General features: G+C 51.8%; 1 protein-coding gene across 15 annotated transcripts in view; it reads left to right on the plus strand.

Annotated features, from left to right (window-relative positions):
- Positions 1-19,261, plus strand: part of PLEKHA6 (pleckstrin homology domain containing A6) — a 135,433-nt gene that overhangs the window by 55,186 nt on the left and 60,986 nt on the right. Inside the window, exon 1 of one of the 15 annotated variants that reach the window (XM_087856845.1) lies at positions 9,562-9,791. The exons of the other annotated variants lie outside the window; for them this stretch is intronic. The gene's annotated coding sequence lies outside the window, so the exon portion shown is untranslated. Of the gene's footprint in view, positions 1-9,561; positions 9,792-19,261 lie in introns of those variants that run through there. 15 annotated transcript variants of the gene reach the window in all.

Below are 19,261 nucleotides of genomic sequence, written 5' to 3' on the forward strand. Positions count from 1 at the left end.
GAACATAGTCCTTGGAGAAACACCTCTTAGCTTCTCCCAGAGCAGTGTTTCCCATTTTTTTCTCCACACTCCAGAAAGATGTTTACCTTGTCAACAAGGAAGCACACACACCCATCCACACACACCCCTTTATACCTGTATATAAATACATGAAATTATACTTTTATTTTTTATTTATTTTTATTTATTTGACAGAGAGAGACAGTGAGAGAGGGAACACAAACAAGGGGAGTGGGAGAGGGAGAAGCAACCATCCCGCTGAGCAGCGAGCCCGATGCGGGGTTTGATCCCAGGACCCTGGGACATGACCTGAGCCGATGGCAGACGCTTAACGGCTGAGCCACCCAGGCGCCCCTGAAATTATACTTTTATATACAGGACTTGTGCCAAGTGCTTTTCCAAATGCTTTATGTGTATTAACTAACTAATCCTCACAATAGCCTTATGAGGTGGACATCACCACTGTACCCATTTTAAAGATAAAGAAACCGAAGCAGAGAAAGATGAAGTGGCTGAGTCAAGAGGCTAACACTCTGTGTGTGTGTGTGTGTGTGTGTGTGTGTGTGTGTGTGTTATGGATTTTAATACTTTTACAGAGTGCTGTGTGTTCTGATATTTTCTATTCTGTCCCATTAAATTTGTAAAATGCCAATCTTGATTTACTAAATTGTAATTCAGAAATTACAGTGTGGGGGCACCTGGGTGGCTCAGTGGGTTGAGTGTCCAGCTCTTGCTTTTGGCTCAGGTCATGATCTCATGATCATGAGATCGAGCCCCACGTCTGGGCTGTGTGCTGAGTGCGGAGTCTGCTTGAGATTCTCTCTCTCCCTCTGTCCCTCCCCCACCTTGCACTTGTGCACTCTCCCTCTCCCTCTCTAAAAAAAAATTCCGGTGTGAAAGTCACTATCCTTTGGAATGTACTCAGAAAGCAAGGAGGGTAGGAGGGGGACACTCCTGGTGGAAAGGGGGATAGGAGAGGACGGGCTTGGGGTGGCCTCTTTGCAGAAACCGGTGGGACTGTAGCTGGGAGCGCCGGGCTCTGGGAGGGTGGGAAGGTACCTCGCGGTTCCCAGATGGGGGGCTCTGAAGAGAGTGTGCTCAGACCCCGGGAGACGGCTGCAGCCGGGGTCAGGTGCTCGTTCCTGGGGCCCTGGCTGTGGGGCTTTTGCTCATGGTTATCTTATCGCTTCCCGGACTCAAACCAGGGAACGGCGTTCCAAGCTGGAGCCCTTCCTGGAGCCCAGAGCGCGGGGCTCATTGCTGAGGGCTTGAAGTACCCGGAGGTCTCTTGATGAGCCGATTGGTGTTTTCTCTACATCCACTATGTTTTGCTTTCAGGTTTGACTTTTGAAATATTTTTATATTTATCAAGTTATTGCCCACTCACAAGGGCTGAATTGGGTAAACTGAGGTTCCGTTGTGTCCCACAAACGAAGGAAGAGAGGCACAGTTACTCGGGGATTCGGCCAAGGCGCAGAGCAGACTAGAGCATAGAGAGGTCTCCTGGCCTCCAGGTCTGGTGATTTCAGCTGCAGATTCCACGGTCGATGATGTGATTCCCTCCGTATTAACCGTGGAGATGCTTAAGGAAGTGGATACAAAGAGGCCCCTTAGCCTACTGGCTTTGTTTGGTTCCTCCGTTCTTCAGCTCCCGTTGGCCGCTGGGAAGGTTCGGCAGAGTCATTCCTGCCCTGTCCTATCCGAATGCAGGAGCCCGAGGGGTGAGGCGTGCACTGCGGCTTCCACTGGTCCTGTCCTTGGTGTCCTTTTTATCTGAGTAAATCTGACATCTGTATTGACTTCCCCAGGGGGGGATGGGTTTAAGTTCCAGCCAGCCAGATAAAGGGCAACCCAAAGACCAGGAGGCCAGAAAAGGTGGAAACCAGGGGGAACTTGGGACCTTTTGGAAGGGACGCGCATCTCTCCGGAATGGGTCCGCTAAGGTGCCGCCCCTGGGGAGCAGGAGGAAGGACAAGAGCAGTTCAGGAGGCCCTGCCGGCTTGGAGGTGGGCACAGGTTCCGCACTGGCATGGGGGACAAGGGACCTCCGGGGAGGTCGGGTACCCCTGGGCCGGCCCATTGAGAGCATTTCTCCTGGGTCCCTATTCTGAGCCACCCACAGCTGTCCTTCAGGCAGCTGTCTGCCCAAGCCTTGCTGGGGTGTCTGGCGGGGCCACGGAGCGCTCTAACACCCACTCTCACATCCTGCCACAGGAAAGCCAGGCTCTTGCCCAGCCACTGCCCCTCCTCCGCGCATTGGCCCTGGAGGTGCTTTTAATAGTCTAAAAAATTAAGGAAAATATTTTTCAGAGCCATCGTTGCTCCCGAAGGAGCCTGACTTCCTCCCGCTGGGAGTGAGCCTTCAAAGATCGTTTTATCTGTTGATCAGTGAGAAAGCAGTAACAGAGTAGGAGCCACCGTGTGAGTGGTGGGACCCCACGGCCAGGCCCCCAGTGCTCTTCCAGCTTCAGTGAGCGATGAAGGGTAAAGGAGGCCACAAATAGAGAGCAGTTCTGGTAGTCTCCATGGTAATAGACGTGTGTCTATTCCCTTCTATTGTTATTCTTACCTCCCAGCATGACCCCTGACCTAGCCCAGGGACCCCAGCGTTCTCCCACCTCTTCACAATGCTTTCCTTTCTGAAATGCCCACCTTCTGTCTCTCAGAAGCTCTTGGTCGCCATGCTGCTGCCTCCCTGGACATCTCCTGACTCTTCATTCACACCACCCTTGTCACGGGCTGCTTTGAGGGGAGGATGGTTTTGTGGGTTTGGTCTGGGTCCTGTCACTACATTGGGGGTTCCTTGAGCACAGGGACCCCATCTTATCTCAGACCCTGGCACTGTGGGTGCTTAAGACACGTCCAGAGAATACATGACTGTATCTTCATGAGGGGGCACTTTCTGTGGGCCAGGGTATTTAACAGGGGCTTTCTGGAAGAGATGGCCTTTGAGCTCAGCCTTACAGCCATGTCCACCTGCCTCTCTTGGGAGATTGACATTCAACAGGCGTCTAGGACGGAATTAGGGAATGGGTTTTGCAGAGGAGTTCCTCAGGTTATCAGATAGTCAGTTTGGCTGAGCTTAACCTTAAAGTTGGCTCACTGTGGTGGCTGGAGAGGAGTGGGATCTCCTGGTGAGAGGGAGGGGGTGACACGGCCACACACACAGATGCCTAAAACCTTTGGGAAAATATTGAGAAGCTGTGGCCTAATTAGAAAATTGACCCACAGGACAGTGGAATATGCTGTCTAAAAGATGAATGGGCATGCGCTTTAGTGGGCGTTGGGTGCCAAGGAGTTAGGCCTTCCTGCGGCCCGGAGGGGAGGGGACAGCCACCGGGAATTTCTGAGCACGAGCGTAACATGATGGAAACAGGCATTAAGCCCTACTCTGCAGAGGGAAATTGGCTGTATTTCTAAAGCACAAGGCAGAGTCCTAAACTTTCTCTTATCACTTGTTGCAAGTGCTTTGTGGTGTCTAACCTAAATCTTTCCTGCTGTAATCAAAGCCCAGGTTGTCTCGTCAGAGTTGGAAAACAGCAGGACAGGGCGCAGTGACAGGAAAGAAAAGTTACTCTCCCATTTCTGTCAGAGAGAACCCACCTATCTTGGTGGAACGAGAGTATGCGCCAGGGTTCTGGGCCAAGCTGGCAGAGCCCTGGGACACGGGAGCACATTGAGTCCTGCACTGATACAGGGGTGTGGGTTGGGGGTAATTGGAGCTCCCAGGGGACTAGAAGCCCTGGATTTGTCCTGAGGTGCTGTCCTCCCCCACCGAACCCCCCAGCACTTTGGCATACACACCGTCCCTTTGAAAAGCTCGCGGGCATCAGTATGGGCGTGCCCAGTCTCCTCTGCTCCATTGTGAGGGTTAAAGAGATGAGGCCGATAAATGTCTCTGGGCCGGGCGATAAGGGCCTCCAGAGAAAAAAGACAAGATATGCTTCAGGGAGGGGCACAGGAGAAGAGGTTGGGGGCCTTCACTGTCTCTTGCTCCAGCTTGTTGTGGTGCCCATCTGACACCTGAGAGGGGGCTCTGCCAGGATCAAGGGAGGCAGCAGGTGTCTTGGCCTCCAGTCCCCTGCTTTGACCGTCCCCAGGCTAGGGGGAGTGGGCCCGCGTTCCAGTCTGTCTGGTCCTCCCTGCATCCTCTCTGCCGTTGCCTTCGTGCCATTCCCTGCACCTGCCGTCCGCCGCAGTCTCCGAGGGAATCCCGGAGACTCCAGTCCCTAAAAAAGAAAGTTCTTCTTGAGCACAGAATTTCTCCCCCCCGGGCTCCTAGGGCAAGTGGGACATTCCATTTAAAAGGTGAAACAGGAACAGGTGAACAGACAAAGCAGAAAAAAGAGAGGACTCAGAGACATGGCGGGGGAGGAGTGCTGAGCCACCCACGCTGCCCACCTCCACCCCTGCCGCCTTCCTACCAACCTGCTCGAGGTTTCCTTGCTTCCTGTGCCCTGACCCCAAAATGCCAGCACAGTAGCCTATAGCTCTGGGACACCTCAAAAAGCCAGGTAGGCAGACATCCTCTCAGAACACCCTGCCCCTCCCATCTGGGGACCTTCACTTTCCCAACTACCTGGGGCTACTGTGTCCCACAGTTCTGGGGGCACCATTCACACTGTGCTGTATGTGAAAGCCCCCCGCCCCCGGAGGGGGTATGCTGAATCTGGGAGGTCAGTGCCAGCAGATAAGTAGGAGGGCAGAGTCGGACACTTTTCTATGTTCCAGGCAAACAATAGGGACCTTTTCAGGAAGCTCGGGGGAGGGAGCTGACGGTAAGAGGATCCCTGGGTGGATGCTCTGTGGGGTGGCTTGAACAGGTTTCTGCATTTGCTGCTGATTGCTTAATTAGACACCTACATAGTGCTCTCTGCTAATGACCACGTCTCCCAGGGAGATGGCAGATAAAAGGGTGGGTAGTTCGAGAGAGCCAGGTGCAGGTCTGGAGGACGGCTGCCTGAGAATGGGGGCAGGAGGGCTAGAGCATCACGGGATTTCCTCGGGCCAGTCCAGACTAAAGACTAATCAAGAAGAGTGAGTGTCCTCCCTGGCTCAATGGAGAAGAGAAGCAGTGGGCTCGAGGCCCGCTTCTGTCTCCAACATTCACATCCTGTACAAGCTTTCAACTCCTGGCTGCGGTTTGCCCTCCTGAGAAACGGGGAGGGTCCTCTCCTGTGCCTAGGCGGTCACCGAGGCCAGATGAGCCCAGGCATGCGTGCGTCTCCGGAGGCGGAGAGCAGCCAGGTGTGTTTCCAGGCACCTGCAGGGTAGGTTGGCAAGAGAGCCAGGTAGGGTGGAGGAGGGCACCGAGCACTGCGAACTCCAGCCGGACAATCAGGAGCCACTCGGGGATTTGAAGCGGAGCTTCGCTAATGGGCTAGGAGCCTGGCTGGAAACATTTCAGAGCCGCTCGGAGGGCGTGGGAGACACGAAGCATGAAGCAGTTCTCTGCTGAGGCCTGGAGGAGTGGCTGGGTCCAAGTGTTTGTGGTTCCTCGGTGCCTAGCCCCTGCGCTCTGCAGCCCATCTTCCCGGAACTGGAGCTGTCGGGCTGGGGGTCCTAGTGGCTCCCAGCCCTCTACTGGGCGAGCAGGACAAATATTTGCCAAAAGCAGGTGGCATAGGGAAGGTGCCAGGACCCAGGTCAATGTTGTGTTTGTGCTGCCCAAACAATGTGCTGCTTCATGGGCTCCCGAACATCACAGCCCTGTCGGGAGGCCTGGCTGATGGGGAGCACAGGGTTGTGCACCATGGGGGAGCCGGGGAGATGCCACTCTGCCCCTGGGGTGTCTGTGGGGTGCTGGCATCCTGGCTTTGGCCTCACTCCTGCCATCCTGGGAAGGCCTGAATGGCACATGAGGACGGCTCTGGCAAGGGCTGCAGGACTGTTATATGGTCTCCCCTGTGCTCTTGATGGAAATATTCATTTCTGCCCATTTCAGAGACGGGGTGAGGTTGACAGAGATGACCAACTGTCATGGAAACTTTGGACCTTAAGGAAGAGACTGTGACTTTTGAAGCTGGGCAGGCCTAGGTTTGAAGTCTGGCTTTAGAACATACGAGCTGTGTGACCTTGGGCAAGCGAGTGAACTCCTCTACTCATGGGTTCCCAGTAGCGTAAAATGGGATGTTAGGACCCTGATTGCCATGGGTGATTGTGAAGTTTCCTCCTGTAAGGATATAAAACCATTCCTTTTACTGCATAACCTGAATGCTTTCGTGTTGAAAAGCTGGAAAAGGGACTATATTCAGTTTCATTCAATAAACATTTTTGAGCAAAGGTATTTCCAGTTTCAAAGAGTCAATGATTTTGTGTCTTTCAAAACCCTTTGAACATCTTGGAAGGAAGAAGCATTTGAAAACTCTATTATATTTGGCAGTTACCGTTAGTTTTTTGTTACCCACTCAGAATGTCTTTATCTGTGTAGCTCCAGAACTGGAAGCAATGGGTGGAAGCAGAAAGCACACTTAACCACGCTCTTCAACAGGGGGGCAGGTTGCCTTCAAAACTAGCGAGCATCTCATCCCTGTGCCAGTTCAGCTGGCAGGTTCATTTTCCTAGGTGCTGGAGAAAGCTTTTCCTGCATTGGATGGAAGGGCAGATTGCTTAGTAATGAGGCCCCCCCAAAACATGGAGCCTCTGATTCTGAGATCACCCGAATTCCCTAGTTGAGGATCGGGGGTTTCCCTACTGCACTAGGTGAATGCATGAGAGATTGGGATTAGAGGAAAATTCCCCTATGGGGCTTCCTGACTGCCTTCTCCAGAGCAGAGCCCCTTTTTAGTTGGACCAGATCGACTCTAACAGCTCTCCTTGCCGCTAACTGTTCTTTCCTACGATTGAAGGCTTTGCGCCTGTGTGCACGCTTGCCCTGCGACGCATCTCAGAACCAACTTCTATTCTGGGTGGATCTTTTCCCTGTGTTCCACACTGTCTCTAGCAGGATGGGGGATTAAAAATCAAGCAACTATTTATGGCATTCCCGCTAGGTGCAAGGCACTGGTGTAAGAGCAGAGAGGGAAGGGGCGCCTGGGTGGCACAGCGGTTGGGTGTCTGCCTTCGGCTCAGGACGTGATCCCGGTGTTGTGGGATCGAGCCTCACGTCAGGCTCCTCCGCTGTGGGCCTGCTTCTTCCTCTCCCACTCCCCCTGCTTGTGTTCCCTTTCTCGCTGGCTATCTCTGTCGAATAAATGAATAAAATCTTAAAAAAAAAAAAAAGAGCAGAGAGGGAAGGCAAGAAATGAATAGTCCCAGTCTTCAAAGGCTTCAGTCTCTCTTTTGGAAACAAGCTTGACCCAAGTAGGAAGTCAGTTAGGGTAGAAGACTGTAGGACAGGACGGTGGAGTGGGAAAGGGCATTAGTAGGCGTGCTTGGGAGAGGAATAGATAGCTCGTCGTGGGCTGAGGCACTGGGGTGAACTGGGCCAGTGGATTTGGGGCACCGATTACTGTCGGGTGCCGGACTTGGGTGGGAGAGAGACAAAGTCGGCCTGGCAGTTACAAGCCTGTTTGACTGGGACAGTTAATGTTGACATTGAGGGAAGTAAGAGGACTTGGATGGCCAGCTCATTAATAATTGACCATGTTTGACCTGTGTAGGTTGCAGTATTCAAATGGTACAGAATAGTTTCCGGTGAAAAGTTTCCCTCCTGCTCCATCATGGGTCTGCTCCCTGCTCCCTCCCCAGAGGTGACCACTGTTACCAGTGTCCCGTGCATCCTTCCTGAGATGCTCTAAGCCAGTCCAAGCCAAGACCCATGGGCCAAATCCAGCCCACCACCTCATTTGTTATGACCCACGAGCCAAAAGTGGTGTTATATTTTAAATGGTTGGAAAAAAATAAGATTTTTGATTCATTAAAATGATTTGAAGTTCAAGTTTTAGTCTCCACAAGTAGTCTTGTTTAAAGCCGTATTCATTTGTTTATGCTAATTAATTTATACTCGTTTGTTTATGCTAATTTATTCATGTTCATTTGTTTATGCTGATTTGTCCACATATTGTCCGTGGCTGCTTTGGTACAACAAAGGCGGAATTGAGTATTTGCAACAGAGACTCTATGGCCCACGAACTATTTGCTGGCCCTGAAATATATGGCCCTGAAAATATTTACTCTCTAACCCTTTACATAAAATGTTTGCTGACCCCGGCTCTATAGAAACATACAGGTAGTTACAGACTACTTCTTAACCCAAATGGTCGCATGCTAAGTTAATTGCTCTGCCCTTCCCTATCCTCATTTACTGTGTCTGGAGACCGTCCCACATCAATACAATGGTTAGTTAGGGCATGGTGAATCTTTATTTGATTTTAGACCTGCCGAGTTTAAGGCAGTTACCCTCTAGGAAGATACCCGGTTGGTGGTTGGGCTCCAGGGGACTGAGGCTTGGAGCCTGGAGGTGGAGATCTGAGAAACACCTGGGGGAGGTCGACAGTGCGAATCCGTGACCTCAGCCTCTAGGTCCAAGATTTCCCTTATAGAAGCGAAATGCTGCATTCTGAGTACTGCACCAAGTCAGCCGTGGAAGTTAATAGTCAGATGAACATAAAGACCATGCATGAGAAACGTTAAACCAGCACCTGAAGGGATAGTAAATACTACAGGCAATTTCGAGTTACCTTCTTGCGTGAGAAGTAATGGTAACAGGTGGGATGCAGTAGCGAGCAGAGCAGGAGGACAGTGGATCTTTCTGGGGCTCCTGCCTGTCCACCGCTGTATACCTGTCACCTTATGGAAATTGCTACTCTCTCAGGTAGTATATTTTGTCTCATTTTACAACCGAGGAAACTGAGGCACAGAGAGGGTAAATGATTTTTCTCACAATCAGTGCTTCAAGGGAATATCTAGTTGTATTAAAGTGTGGTGCCATCTGACTTTGTTTTTCCATCTGACCCAAGATGCCAAATCAGGCTGGGAGTCACTCCCCAGCTTTGACAAGCCGTTTCTTCTTCCGGTCCTCAGCTCCCTCATCTGCAAAATGGGGCCATTGTCTGCATGCTTTCCCTTCTCACTCTCAAGTGGCCTAATCCTATTGTGGGTGAACCGTCAGGAAAAGGGGTGGCTCCGTAAGAGCCAGATGCAGAAAATCGGAAGAAGAGTAGAGAGGAAGGTGAGTTTAGCAGTTAGTCTCTGCCAGACCAGTTATCTGGAATCTGATCCTTGGGAAAATGGTATTCCTTGATGTGGAGGAGGAGTCTAGAAATCTCTGCTCCTAACCTGAGAACTTGCCTATGGCCCTTGCTGCCTTGACCCTGAGCGCCACTTGAGCACCTGGTCTTGCGCTGCTGGAGGGGGTTGGGGTTGGTGCTGGGAGAGCGGTGGACAGCGCCTGACAGGTCCCTTCCTGTGTCTGCCAGGCTCTGCTTGGCTCCGCTTGGGCTTTCTGGAGGAGCCGCAGCTAGAGGGCTGTGTGGTGTTACCAAGTTGCAGGCAGGGTAGGGAGGGAGGGGAACGAGGGCGGGTGAGCCATCAGACCCCAGGAGCCGGGGGTGTGAGTGTGTTTATATAGGACTCAGCCAACCTGCAGTTTCAGATTTCAGACCCCCGCTTTATCAGGAGACTTTCCCCTGGTTTTCAGTCAATGCTGGAGCCGGGAGAGAGCTGACACCAGAGCCTTCCTGGAAGGCTAGGGAAATTCTGGATTCCCCCGCTCTCTCCCTGTCTCCTTCCTTCTCATGGGAGCTGCATCGGCCACCCTTGGCAGTTTTCTCCGGTCTGGAGTGTTCTTTCCTTCCTTCCCAATCAGCTGTCTGCATCTTCCAGTTGGTTCCTGACTTCCAGCATGGAAGGTAAAATTTGGGGCCCTAGGGGACCTAGGGTAGGCAGAACTGGAGCTACCTGGACTTCCACCAGTGTGGAGAGGACGGGGGGGGGTGGGGGACACGCACATGCTGGACAAAGAGCAGTGGTTCACAATGAGTGAGAGACAGAGAGAAGGAGGGAGGGAGGGAGGGGGAGAGAGAGAGAGAAAGAAAGAGAGAAAGAATGTGTGGGGGGGGCGTGTGTATTGGGGGCACTTACATTATATTTGGAAAGCAAATTTTCTTTTCCTTCTTCTTTCATTTAATTCCTTTATTTCCTTTAATTCCTACTAACAAGAATGTCCCATGAATGTCCATCTTCCTTGGGAGTCTCCCATCAAAAAGTTAGGAAAAACCTTCTGACTTCTAGAATGTGCCTATTTCCTCACTTGGAGGTTGGGGGGTATGGAGGGAGCTTAGGACCTGGGTCTGTCCTGGAGATAGGCGTCTGGAGGACTAATGCCCCCAGAGCCAGCCTTGGTTTCTGCAGGCGCTTGGAAACCCTCCCAAAAAAGCTAACTGTGAGTGCTGTAGTTGCCTGTGTGGTGGGAAGGTGTAACCGGTATGGGTTCCAGCATAGTCTCCATGTGGAATTAGCTCGCACCAGGCTAAACAGATCAAAGCTGGGAGAGACAAATGCCGGGAGCCTTTTCTTCTTGGTGTCTCAGAATTGGGCAGGATGCTGGCCAGTGCCTGGGGCAGGGGGTGGGTGGATGAGAGGGCATGCGGAGCTTGGCATTCCTCCCAAAGGCGGAAGTTTGGGTGGGGAGGTGATTGGTGGGTGGTGGGTAAGGCTGGCTGCATGCGGGTCTGCCTTCCCAGGATTTGCATGGTGCTTCTCAGTGGCCGGGAGCAGAGACCAGAGCCCTGCCTCCTACAGGGGCTGGTGGGCGGGCAGCCTGTCCTGGCCGCTGAGACCTGTTTGTACAGTCCTGCCCATGGGCAGCACACACTGCGCGGAACGGTCTGGCGGGGATGGTGGGTGCGCCAGGCCCATGAGACTCAGCAAGAGTGGCTTTTGAAGAGCAGGTTTAGGGGGATGAGATAACCATTGCAAGTGGACTGCGGCGGAGGGAGCTACAGGCAGAACATGGAGTAGATGGGAAGGAATAAAGAGAGAGGTCCGGTGGGGGGGGGGGGGGTCCTGAGCTCTGGTACCTTCCAAAGCTGCAGCCAGCCAAAGGACCTCAACTCTTGGTATAGACGTAGCCTCAAATAGGTGAGAGAACCAGGGCTGGTCTACTGACTTCTGAATACGGTGAGATAGATGGACGAGAGGCCATTGATGTGGGCAGGACAAAGGACAGTCAAGACACATTCTCAGCAAGGAAATTGTATAGTGCAGTTGAATCTGGGGTGCAATCCCACAGCTATTTATTAGGCAATATAATTAATGGGTTGTACAGTAGGGTTATTTTTGAAACTACAGGCATTTAAAAATAATTTTTTATGTACATCACCATCTACTTCCAAAGAGAATCCCATGTCTTTGTATATTTGACAGATGGTGTGATGCATGATTTTGGCCAGCAGATAACAATAACCCTTCCTTTGATTCAGCTGTGCAGAGCGTCCCAGCGCGGAGCGTGCTCTCACGGACACTCTCGCATTCTGGCTGGGTTCAGCAGATGTTTACCAATCGCTCGCCTCTCCTGGGAATTGTGTTAGATATTGAGGTCCAGGTATGGATAAGACCTGGTTCTGGGGGCACCTGGGTGGCTCAGTCGTTAAGCGTCCAACTTGGGCTTTTGCTCAGATCATGATCTCATGGGTTGTGAGCCCCGCGTCAGGCTCTGCACTCAGCCGGAGTTTGCTTAAAGATTCTCTCTCTCTCCCCCCCGCCCCACTTGCACATGCACACATACTCTCTCTCTCTCAAAAAAAAAAAAAAAAAAAAAAAGACCTGGTTCTGTCCTCAAGAGTCTCGCAGTCTAACTGCAGTCCCATAAGGAAGACAGAGTATCTTTCCTACCGTATAGACGAGGAAGCCAGAGCCAAGAGGTGCCAAAGGGTGCATGGGTAGTGGGCAGATGGTCAAGGCTGAGGGTGAAGACCCGGCTCCTCATCCAGGGCCTTTTTCACATTTTTCCCTCCATGCCACCTCCCCGTCCTCTTCCTCCCCCTTGCCTTCCCCATCAGAACGAAGAGCAGAAAGCAATAATGTGCGGCAGGGAGAACAGAGCAGGGGCTCCCTGGAAGGGACTCAGTCCGCGCTGGGCTCAAAACTGTAGGTCTGAAATGGTGTCAGTGGGTCCGTGTCTGCGTCATGTTGCTGCTTTCCTGCCCTCAGCCACTCACCAGGGCTGCCTTTATCTCTCAGATAATTCTTGACTCGGTGGGGCAGATCGTCTTCCTCCCTCTTCTCCTCGGCTTATCTTGGCAGGCGAGGGGACTGAACGGTCCAGGGGCGCCCCGAAACTTGGGAGGCTCCACATGCAGGTCGATGCTCCCTGAACACTGGATTTATGAGCACAGCAACAGCCCTCGTTCAGGGCTTTGTAGCTGACAGAGCGCATCCACATAAGCAAGGCTCAGCATGTGTGTTGATTGCCCCGTCTCTCTCCCATGTTTGTCCAGCTCAGTCTCCTGGAAAGGTCCAAAGCTTTAAAGCTTTCTTTCTCTTAATTTCTAGGCTTAAGCTAAAAGGGACATGGAGAGGACATCTGGCCCAATGATTATTGATTTGGGGCCAGTGACAGTTTTTTACCAGTCCGAGGTGAAATGAGAGAAATAGGGAAAACACACTGATCTTTTTTTCTTTTCCAGAAAGCAAAATGCATTCAGTTCAAAGGTTTTCTTTCAGGGGCAGAAGATGTGCTCCAATATTTATTCTGGGGTTATGGCTTTTTTATTCTTTTCATGAGCTGGTGGTGAGACTAGATGGTAGTTGGGCTTTTAAAATGTCCTTATTTGGCAAAATAAAAAGTTGGCAGCCTTATAGTGGTTCCTTAAATTTCATTTTTTGAAATTTAACTGGTGCACGAAATCCAAACATCTTGCCTCCAGGCAGGACCTTCTCCAAGCAGATGATTCTCTCCCTGCTAGCAGCTCTTTTGGGTAGATTCCTGAAAACCCGATTCGGGCCTCGTCACCACCGCTCTTTCCCTGTGGGTCCTTGGGTCATGATAAACTCCTAATGAGTCTTGGTTTTCTCACTTTTCAAAGTTGTGGGAGGGTCTTACCTCCCAGACAAGGCCACTGTCTGACAAAGGAATGTGCGCTTACGTCCTCTTCCTCTTTATCAGAGAGTCAGAGACTCCCTTCTCTGAAGGGCTCCACGAGCAGGCTTTGCCAATTCTTACTCCTGTAAGTTATCTTTTGGAAATGCTGCAAGTCCTTTTCTGTCCTTGGAAGAGAGAGGGCATTTGTGGACCGGATTATGGGAGCAACAGGCGGTATAAATTTATATTTGGTGTCCAGTGTTAGTCATTTGGAAATACCCCATTTAGATGGTCAAGAGTTAAGGGCGTTTAAAAATCTTGCTGTCAGTGTTTGAAATGGTGGATCTTCTTGAACTCTCATGAATATCGACTGTAACTCTCCTCAGCCTGCAGGCTCCTGGAGGCATTAGAATGTCTGAGTCTTCTACCTTCTGAGGAGCCAGGCCTGGAATAGCAACAAACATGTGGGAATCCCCAGGCAGCCCCAGCTGCCAGACTGAGTCACGTGGCTGGATGTGCGCATGTGTGCAGACCTGTAGGGGAGAACGCGTGGAAGGGAAAATCAGTTTGAAATCACCCTAGACGTGAAACTAGATGCTCTTTTTGAGATTTCTTCTAGGACCCTTTTTCTGAAATTAGATGCCAAGGAGCTTCTTCATAGGAGAGAATTTTCTGGTTTTCCCCATGTTCATGTTCTGCAGCAAGAGCCCTCCTAGCCTAGGAAAGCAGCTGAGGTTTGACTCAGGTTGTGACATTTGGGGGAGTGAGGGGCACACCCTCACCTCGGGCTTGCCTGGGGCAGAGGGAGAAGTAGAACAAGCTGGTGAAACACACAGGAGCCTTCGGTTCTGACCTGGAAGACCGAGCCCAGGTGTGTGTGAAGTTCTCCTCTCCAAGAGGTTGCTGGGTGGTAGATGGGTCAGTAGAACAGCAAAGCCCTCAGGAACAGCGCTGGAGGAAAACACATAGCTGTGCCTGGTGACAGACACCACAGACCTACTCAAAATAGCCGAAGGGAGGAAGACAAGGTGAAAAGGGATCCAAGAAGTGCAAATGAAAGATCTCTGCCACCTGCCTCCACAGTCCATGCTCTACCTGGGTATGGGGCAGGCAGACGATGGTGACACGGCATTGGTTCTCCTAGCACATCTCTGGTCCCCGGCGATGGAGGGTTTAATGAGGATTTTTTTTTTTTAAAGATTTTATTTATTTATTTGACAGAGATAGACAGCCAGCGAGAGAGGGAACACAAGCAGGGGGAGTGGGAGAGGAAGAAGCAGGCTCACAGCGGAGGAGCCTGATGTGGGGCTCGACCCCGGAACGCCGGGATCACGCCCTGAGCCGAAGGCAGACGCTTTAACCGCTGTGCCACCCAGGCGCCCCGGGTTTAATGAGGATTTTGTCTTAAACTTTGGATAAGTTTGGGACACAGAGTCAGAGCGTACAGCCTATTCCTGGAGGTGAGGCTCTCTTCTGATGTTCAAGCCAAAAAGGTCAGAAGGTGTTAACCACGCAGCATGGCTTTTTCTGAGTATAAAGGTCAACAAGAACATGACTGGGACCTTAAAGATGTCCCTGTCCTTATCTTGGTGAAGACTATGGAAAGCAGTCTCTGGACCCCAAGGCCGCCTTTGTCTTCCGCTGGTCGCATGATCTTGGGCAACTCAGCCCCTCTCTGGGCCTCGCGATTCCTCATCTGTAAAATGAGGGAGGTGAATTTGATTGCCACCGTCCTGCTTAACTCTGTACACTCAGTTCTCTATTGGCTGGACAGCAGGGCCTTTTCCAGAACCTCAGGTAGACTTCTTGCTCCACGAGGTAGAGTCTGCAGGTCTGTGTCCAGCAGCTGCCTATCTGGTGGAAAAGTGTCTGTTGGCTCAAAGTGGGTGAGACAGGGATTCTTAAGACAGCAGATCCAGGGTCAGAACTGAGAAGCCCACCTGGGTGACTGTGCCTCGGAATGGGTCAAGTCCATAATAATCACCAGTAAATCCCTAAAATGTACAGCTAGAGCCAAGAGATCTGAGAGGAGCGATTGCCCAATATTGCTCACAGTTATTGGACAGGGCTGGCTTCCCATTTTACAAGCCTCCTGGGGCCATGAAACAGCATCAGGAGAAACACGCCAAACCTGTTCCACTGTGTGTGTTTCTCACCCCTGAGTGGCCCATCTTCATCATCTTTCTCACACTCAGTGTCTCTTCCTTCCTTCGGCCCAACTCTCTACAAACTTTGGCCCCCTGCATCCATTAGTGTCCCTTGGGGCTTAGACACTCGTTCCCCTGGGAAGGCCTTTAGGGAGTGGGTAGCACAGATGAAGCTGTGGGGTGGTGGTAGGGTAGAGAGAGGGCCGGAAGCCTGATGAGGTGGGGAGTTGGGAGGCATGCTTGGAATATTCGGGCATGTCTATACCTGAAGTATAGACAAATAACAACACATGGCCTCTGCTGGCTCCGTTCAGGTGGAAAGGCAGCAAATTCTTATGGGCTGGTCTTTGGATCCTCTCCCTTGCCCCACGCCGACTTGTGTTCAAGGGACCTGGCTCAAGGCTGCAGGAACCAGGCACCCAGGAAAGATCCAGAGTGCAATAAGGCAAGTGATCTGAATGTCTGTGTCAGTATCTTTAGCCTAAATAAGTCTGGTGGCTCTCCGGAAACCCCTGTCTTCAGGGGCCGGTGGAGCGTGTAGACGGCTCCACAGCCGGTCATCTGAACCCCTGGGGCCCGTGGGTGACACGACGCACATACTGTTGTGTTACCTCAAACCTCCAGCAGGGGCTGGAGCAGCCCCGGAATCAAACATATTAATATTTCTGCAGCAGGGCTTGTCTAAAGAGTCGCAGAACGGAAATACAGAAAGGCTGTAAAGAGCCTCATGACAGTTCGGGCCACGCTGTGCTGCCGATTAGGTTCGAGTCAGGCTGGGGTCTGCCATCCATTGAGTTAGGAAGAAATGTTCAGTTTTTAGATGTTTGTGGATTTGGGGCTGCCGTGAAGGCATTGTGGTCCGTACTGCCTTGTGGAATCCTATCGGGTGGAATTAGCATTCCCATTTTACAGAGGAGGAAGCTGGGGCTCAGAGAGGAGCCGTAACCTGCCTAAGGCCGTTCAGCCCATACGGGTGATTCCAGCCCAGAGCTGTCTGCCTCCAGAGCCAGGCTTCTTCCTCCAGGGTGTGCCTCTCCAGCAGCGAGTGAAGGGAGTGAAGGAGAGACGAGGGTGGGGGTGGGGAGCTCTGACTTTGGCGTCGTCCCCAATGCGGGAGGTGCTTTCTGCACATCTGATAGGGATCACTCATTGGCTTGTTCTTATTTATACATTGACTTGTGGGATCCCAGTAGGCTAAAAGCTCAGAAGAGAGGAAGCTAAAGTTCAGTCAACTTTGTGGCTTATAAGAAGAATCCAGCTGGCTTCATGGGGGCTGAGGGAGCCAAGAACAAATGGGGTCAAATTGGGTTTAGTGAGAGAAGCATCATCTGCAGTGGAGACAACCCCCGTGCAGAACCAGTGGAATGCACAGTGCTTCCTGCCTCCCCACCCATTGCCTGACTGTGGAAGGTCTTGCCTTGAGTAAGGACTGGTCTTCCGAGGAGGACCGTCTGGAAGGATCACAAAGCCCAGATAAGGGTGAGAGTGATGTGCAGCTTGAAATAAGAATTCGATTAGGGGGTCTCACTGGTCTTCATTAGTGATGTGAAAAAAGGTCAGAGGAAGTGCTAATTTAATCTGCTGAAGAGACATCATGTGCTTTTAACCCTTTGTTGGAAAGATGGACATTGGTCTGTTGTGGGGACAATGGCATAGATAACCTCCCTCCTTCTACGTTCCATGTGCTGTCAGAGGACAGCTGCCATGCCTGGGCCATCTCTCTGCCATGCCAGCCAATTCTGCTCTGGTAAGGGAGTGGCTGTGCTGTGCCCTTCCCTAGGAAGATACCCATGAGGAAGGGTGGTAGGTTCGTTGCCATAGGAACAAGGAACATCTGTTTCAACCAACTAGAGAGCACATAGGGAAAAAATAGTCTTAAAGGGACCATTAGTTCATGGAATTGGTGCCAGGGAAGTAGTTTATCTGAAAAAGACCTGAGGGGCAGATTAGACCCCGTGGCCTGAGAGCACCGTGAGACTCTGAGGCAGTAAAAGACCCACATTTGCTTTGGAAAGTGTAGGAGAAAGAAGACAAGACTTTTTTTTTCTCCCCTGAATAAAGGCTGTCCTCTGAGAACATGTCTCAGAGCTGAGTCAGCTTGTTGGCCTAGAGCTCCCTGCCTCCCCCTGTCAGCAGTGGTCACCTGCCACCGTCCTTAGGGATCTTAGCTCCCCTCTGTGGTTGCTGATTCCCTCCTAAACATCCCAGAAGCTTTTTCTAAGCTGAGTAATAGCAAACTTTCGTGTTTTCTCTGACCCTTACCCTCATCCTTGCCCTGATGGCCTGATCCCCAGCCTGGCCTGGTTTACTGCTGCCCTTGGGCAAGGATCCCAATCCCTTTCCTTCTGCCTCCGCTACCTTCCTTTTCTCCTCATACCAACCACGTGCGCAGAGTTGATGAGACACTGGGTCCTCCGGAAGTCATCGTGTCCCTCTTTCTGGTATCAGTTAGGACTTCTGACTACTTCTGCTACTGAAACTACTCACAGCAGCTTAAGCCCCAAAGGGGATTTTATTGTAAGGGTCAGAGAAATGTCTGTATCGCAAGAACAAACTAGAACCAAGAAGCCGAGTGCCACAGCACAGTGTTGTTTTGTTCCTCTGCCTGTGCTGGCTTCCATCTTTCCTCTCACCGCAGAAGGCTGCTCAGCTCCACGGTCCATCTACGGGGTACAAAAGATGGCCTCCAGCGGCTCCCTGGTGTACAGGCCACCTGGAGAAGGACTCATCTCTTTTCTCTCAGTCCCAGTTCCCATCCCTGGGGAGAGTTTTGGTTGGGCTGAGACCAGGTGGTTACCCCTGTAAGGAAGTGTGTTTAGGAACATGGCTGTTACCACTGTAGCTATGTGGGTGTTGGGGTGGGGGCAGTTTCTAGAAAGGATAGGTACTTTCTAGTACACCTTAGCCCTTCTTGGGCCTCCCAGCCTAGAGGAGTTTGGCTTGAAGACTTTACACATCCCCAGCCTCTCTTATTTGGCTCTTTCCCTGCCTGATCATGGGGACTGGTAGGTACCTAGTTGGTAGCCCAGCACTATGACCGGAGGAACCCAGGGCGTGGCTGTGGTGTCACCGCCATTCTCTGTGAGTGGAAAAGGTACAGAACCTGAACCTAGAAGGCTGGTCAGGCCCCCACCTCACCCATAGGTAAAACTCTATCTTTTTAGTGAAGTCATTTATAAAAGATTTTATTGCTCCATCAGACACTAGGGCGTCAACATCTAAAAGCCTCACAGTTGGAAAGCCCATTACTGTTTCTAAACTCAGTTATTCATAACGTAATTGAATCCATTGTCCTTCATTCCATCTTGGGCTCACGAGGAGGACCGATGCCCACCATCTTGTTCGGGTTAGGATTGAATCAGTGACTATGAAATAATCCTCTTGCATGAGAGAATGGCAATTTGGGCTAGGGTGTAGGGGATTTGGAACCATTTCTGGCTGGCTGCTGCCCTTTATCCCAAGGAACCTCAGAGAAGAGACAAACTGTACGGGGGTCAAATCGTATACTCTTTTCATGGTGCTACACCCCTTTTTCTTTATGCCCTCCTTCATGCCTTCCTTTGCGAAACCTCTCCCCCCCTCCATCTGCTGTAATGGCAGACATGGAACAGAAGTCTTGGGGCTGGAAGGAGCAGGGGGAGGCAGGCCCCACTTGGCTTTGCTCTGTGAGGGGCATGTGGGAGGGGAGTGGAGAACGGAGCACTTCCCTCTGATCTTGCCTGACTCCCCTGGGGCCTGGGAGGTGGGGTGTCTCTGAGTGGAGCAGAGGGAGGGCCTGCAGGGGCCCAGGAGCTGGGCTATTTCTGTAACACAGAACACATCTGCAGCCAGCCGCAGAGAAGGTCAAACTCTGGGCGCAGGGCTGGAATGCAAGGGGCCAGGAGGCAGGCAGAGCTGTGGTTTCACCCCTTCTGGCAGCTTGGAGGGTCCCTGCAACGCCCTTGGGGGAAGGTGGGGCTGGCGGGGTGGGGAGGGACTCCGTCCCTGGTGGTGATGGCATAGCGCACTGGAGGGGGGGTTGAGGCCCGGCGCAAAATCCAAATACCTATCGCGCAGAGGTGGGGAGGAACGTAACTCCAAGGTATGGGGGCACTAATTCGCGCTCTCTGCCAGGAAAAAAATCAGGTCAGGCAAAGCGCAGTGTGAAGGG

This window comes from Ursus americanus, chromosome 2, assembly GCF_024610735.1.
Source record: "Ursus americanus isolate L20-20 chromosome 2, mUrsAme1.1.p, whole genome shotgun sequence".
Classification (NCBI taxonomy): Eukaryota; Metazoa; Chordata; class Mammalia; order Carnivora; family Ursidae; genus Ursus; species Ursus americanus.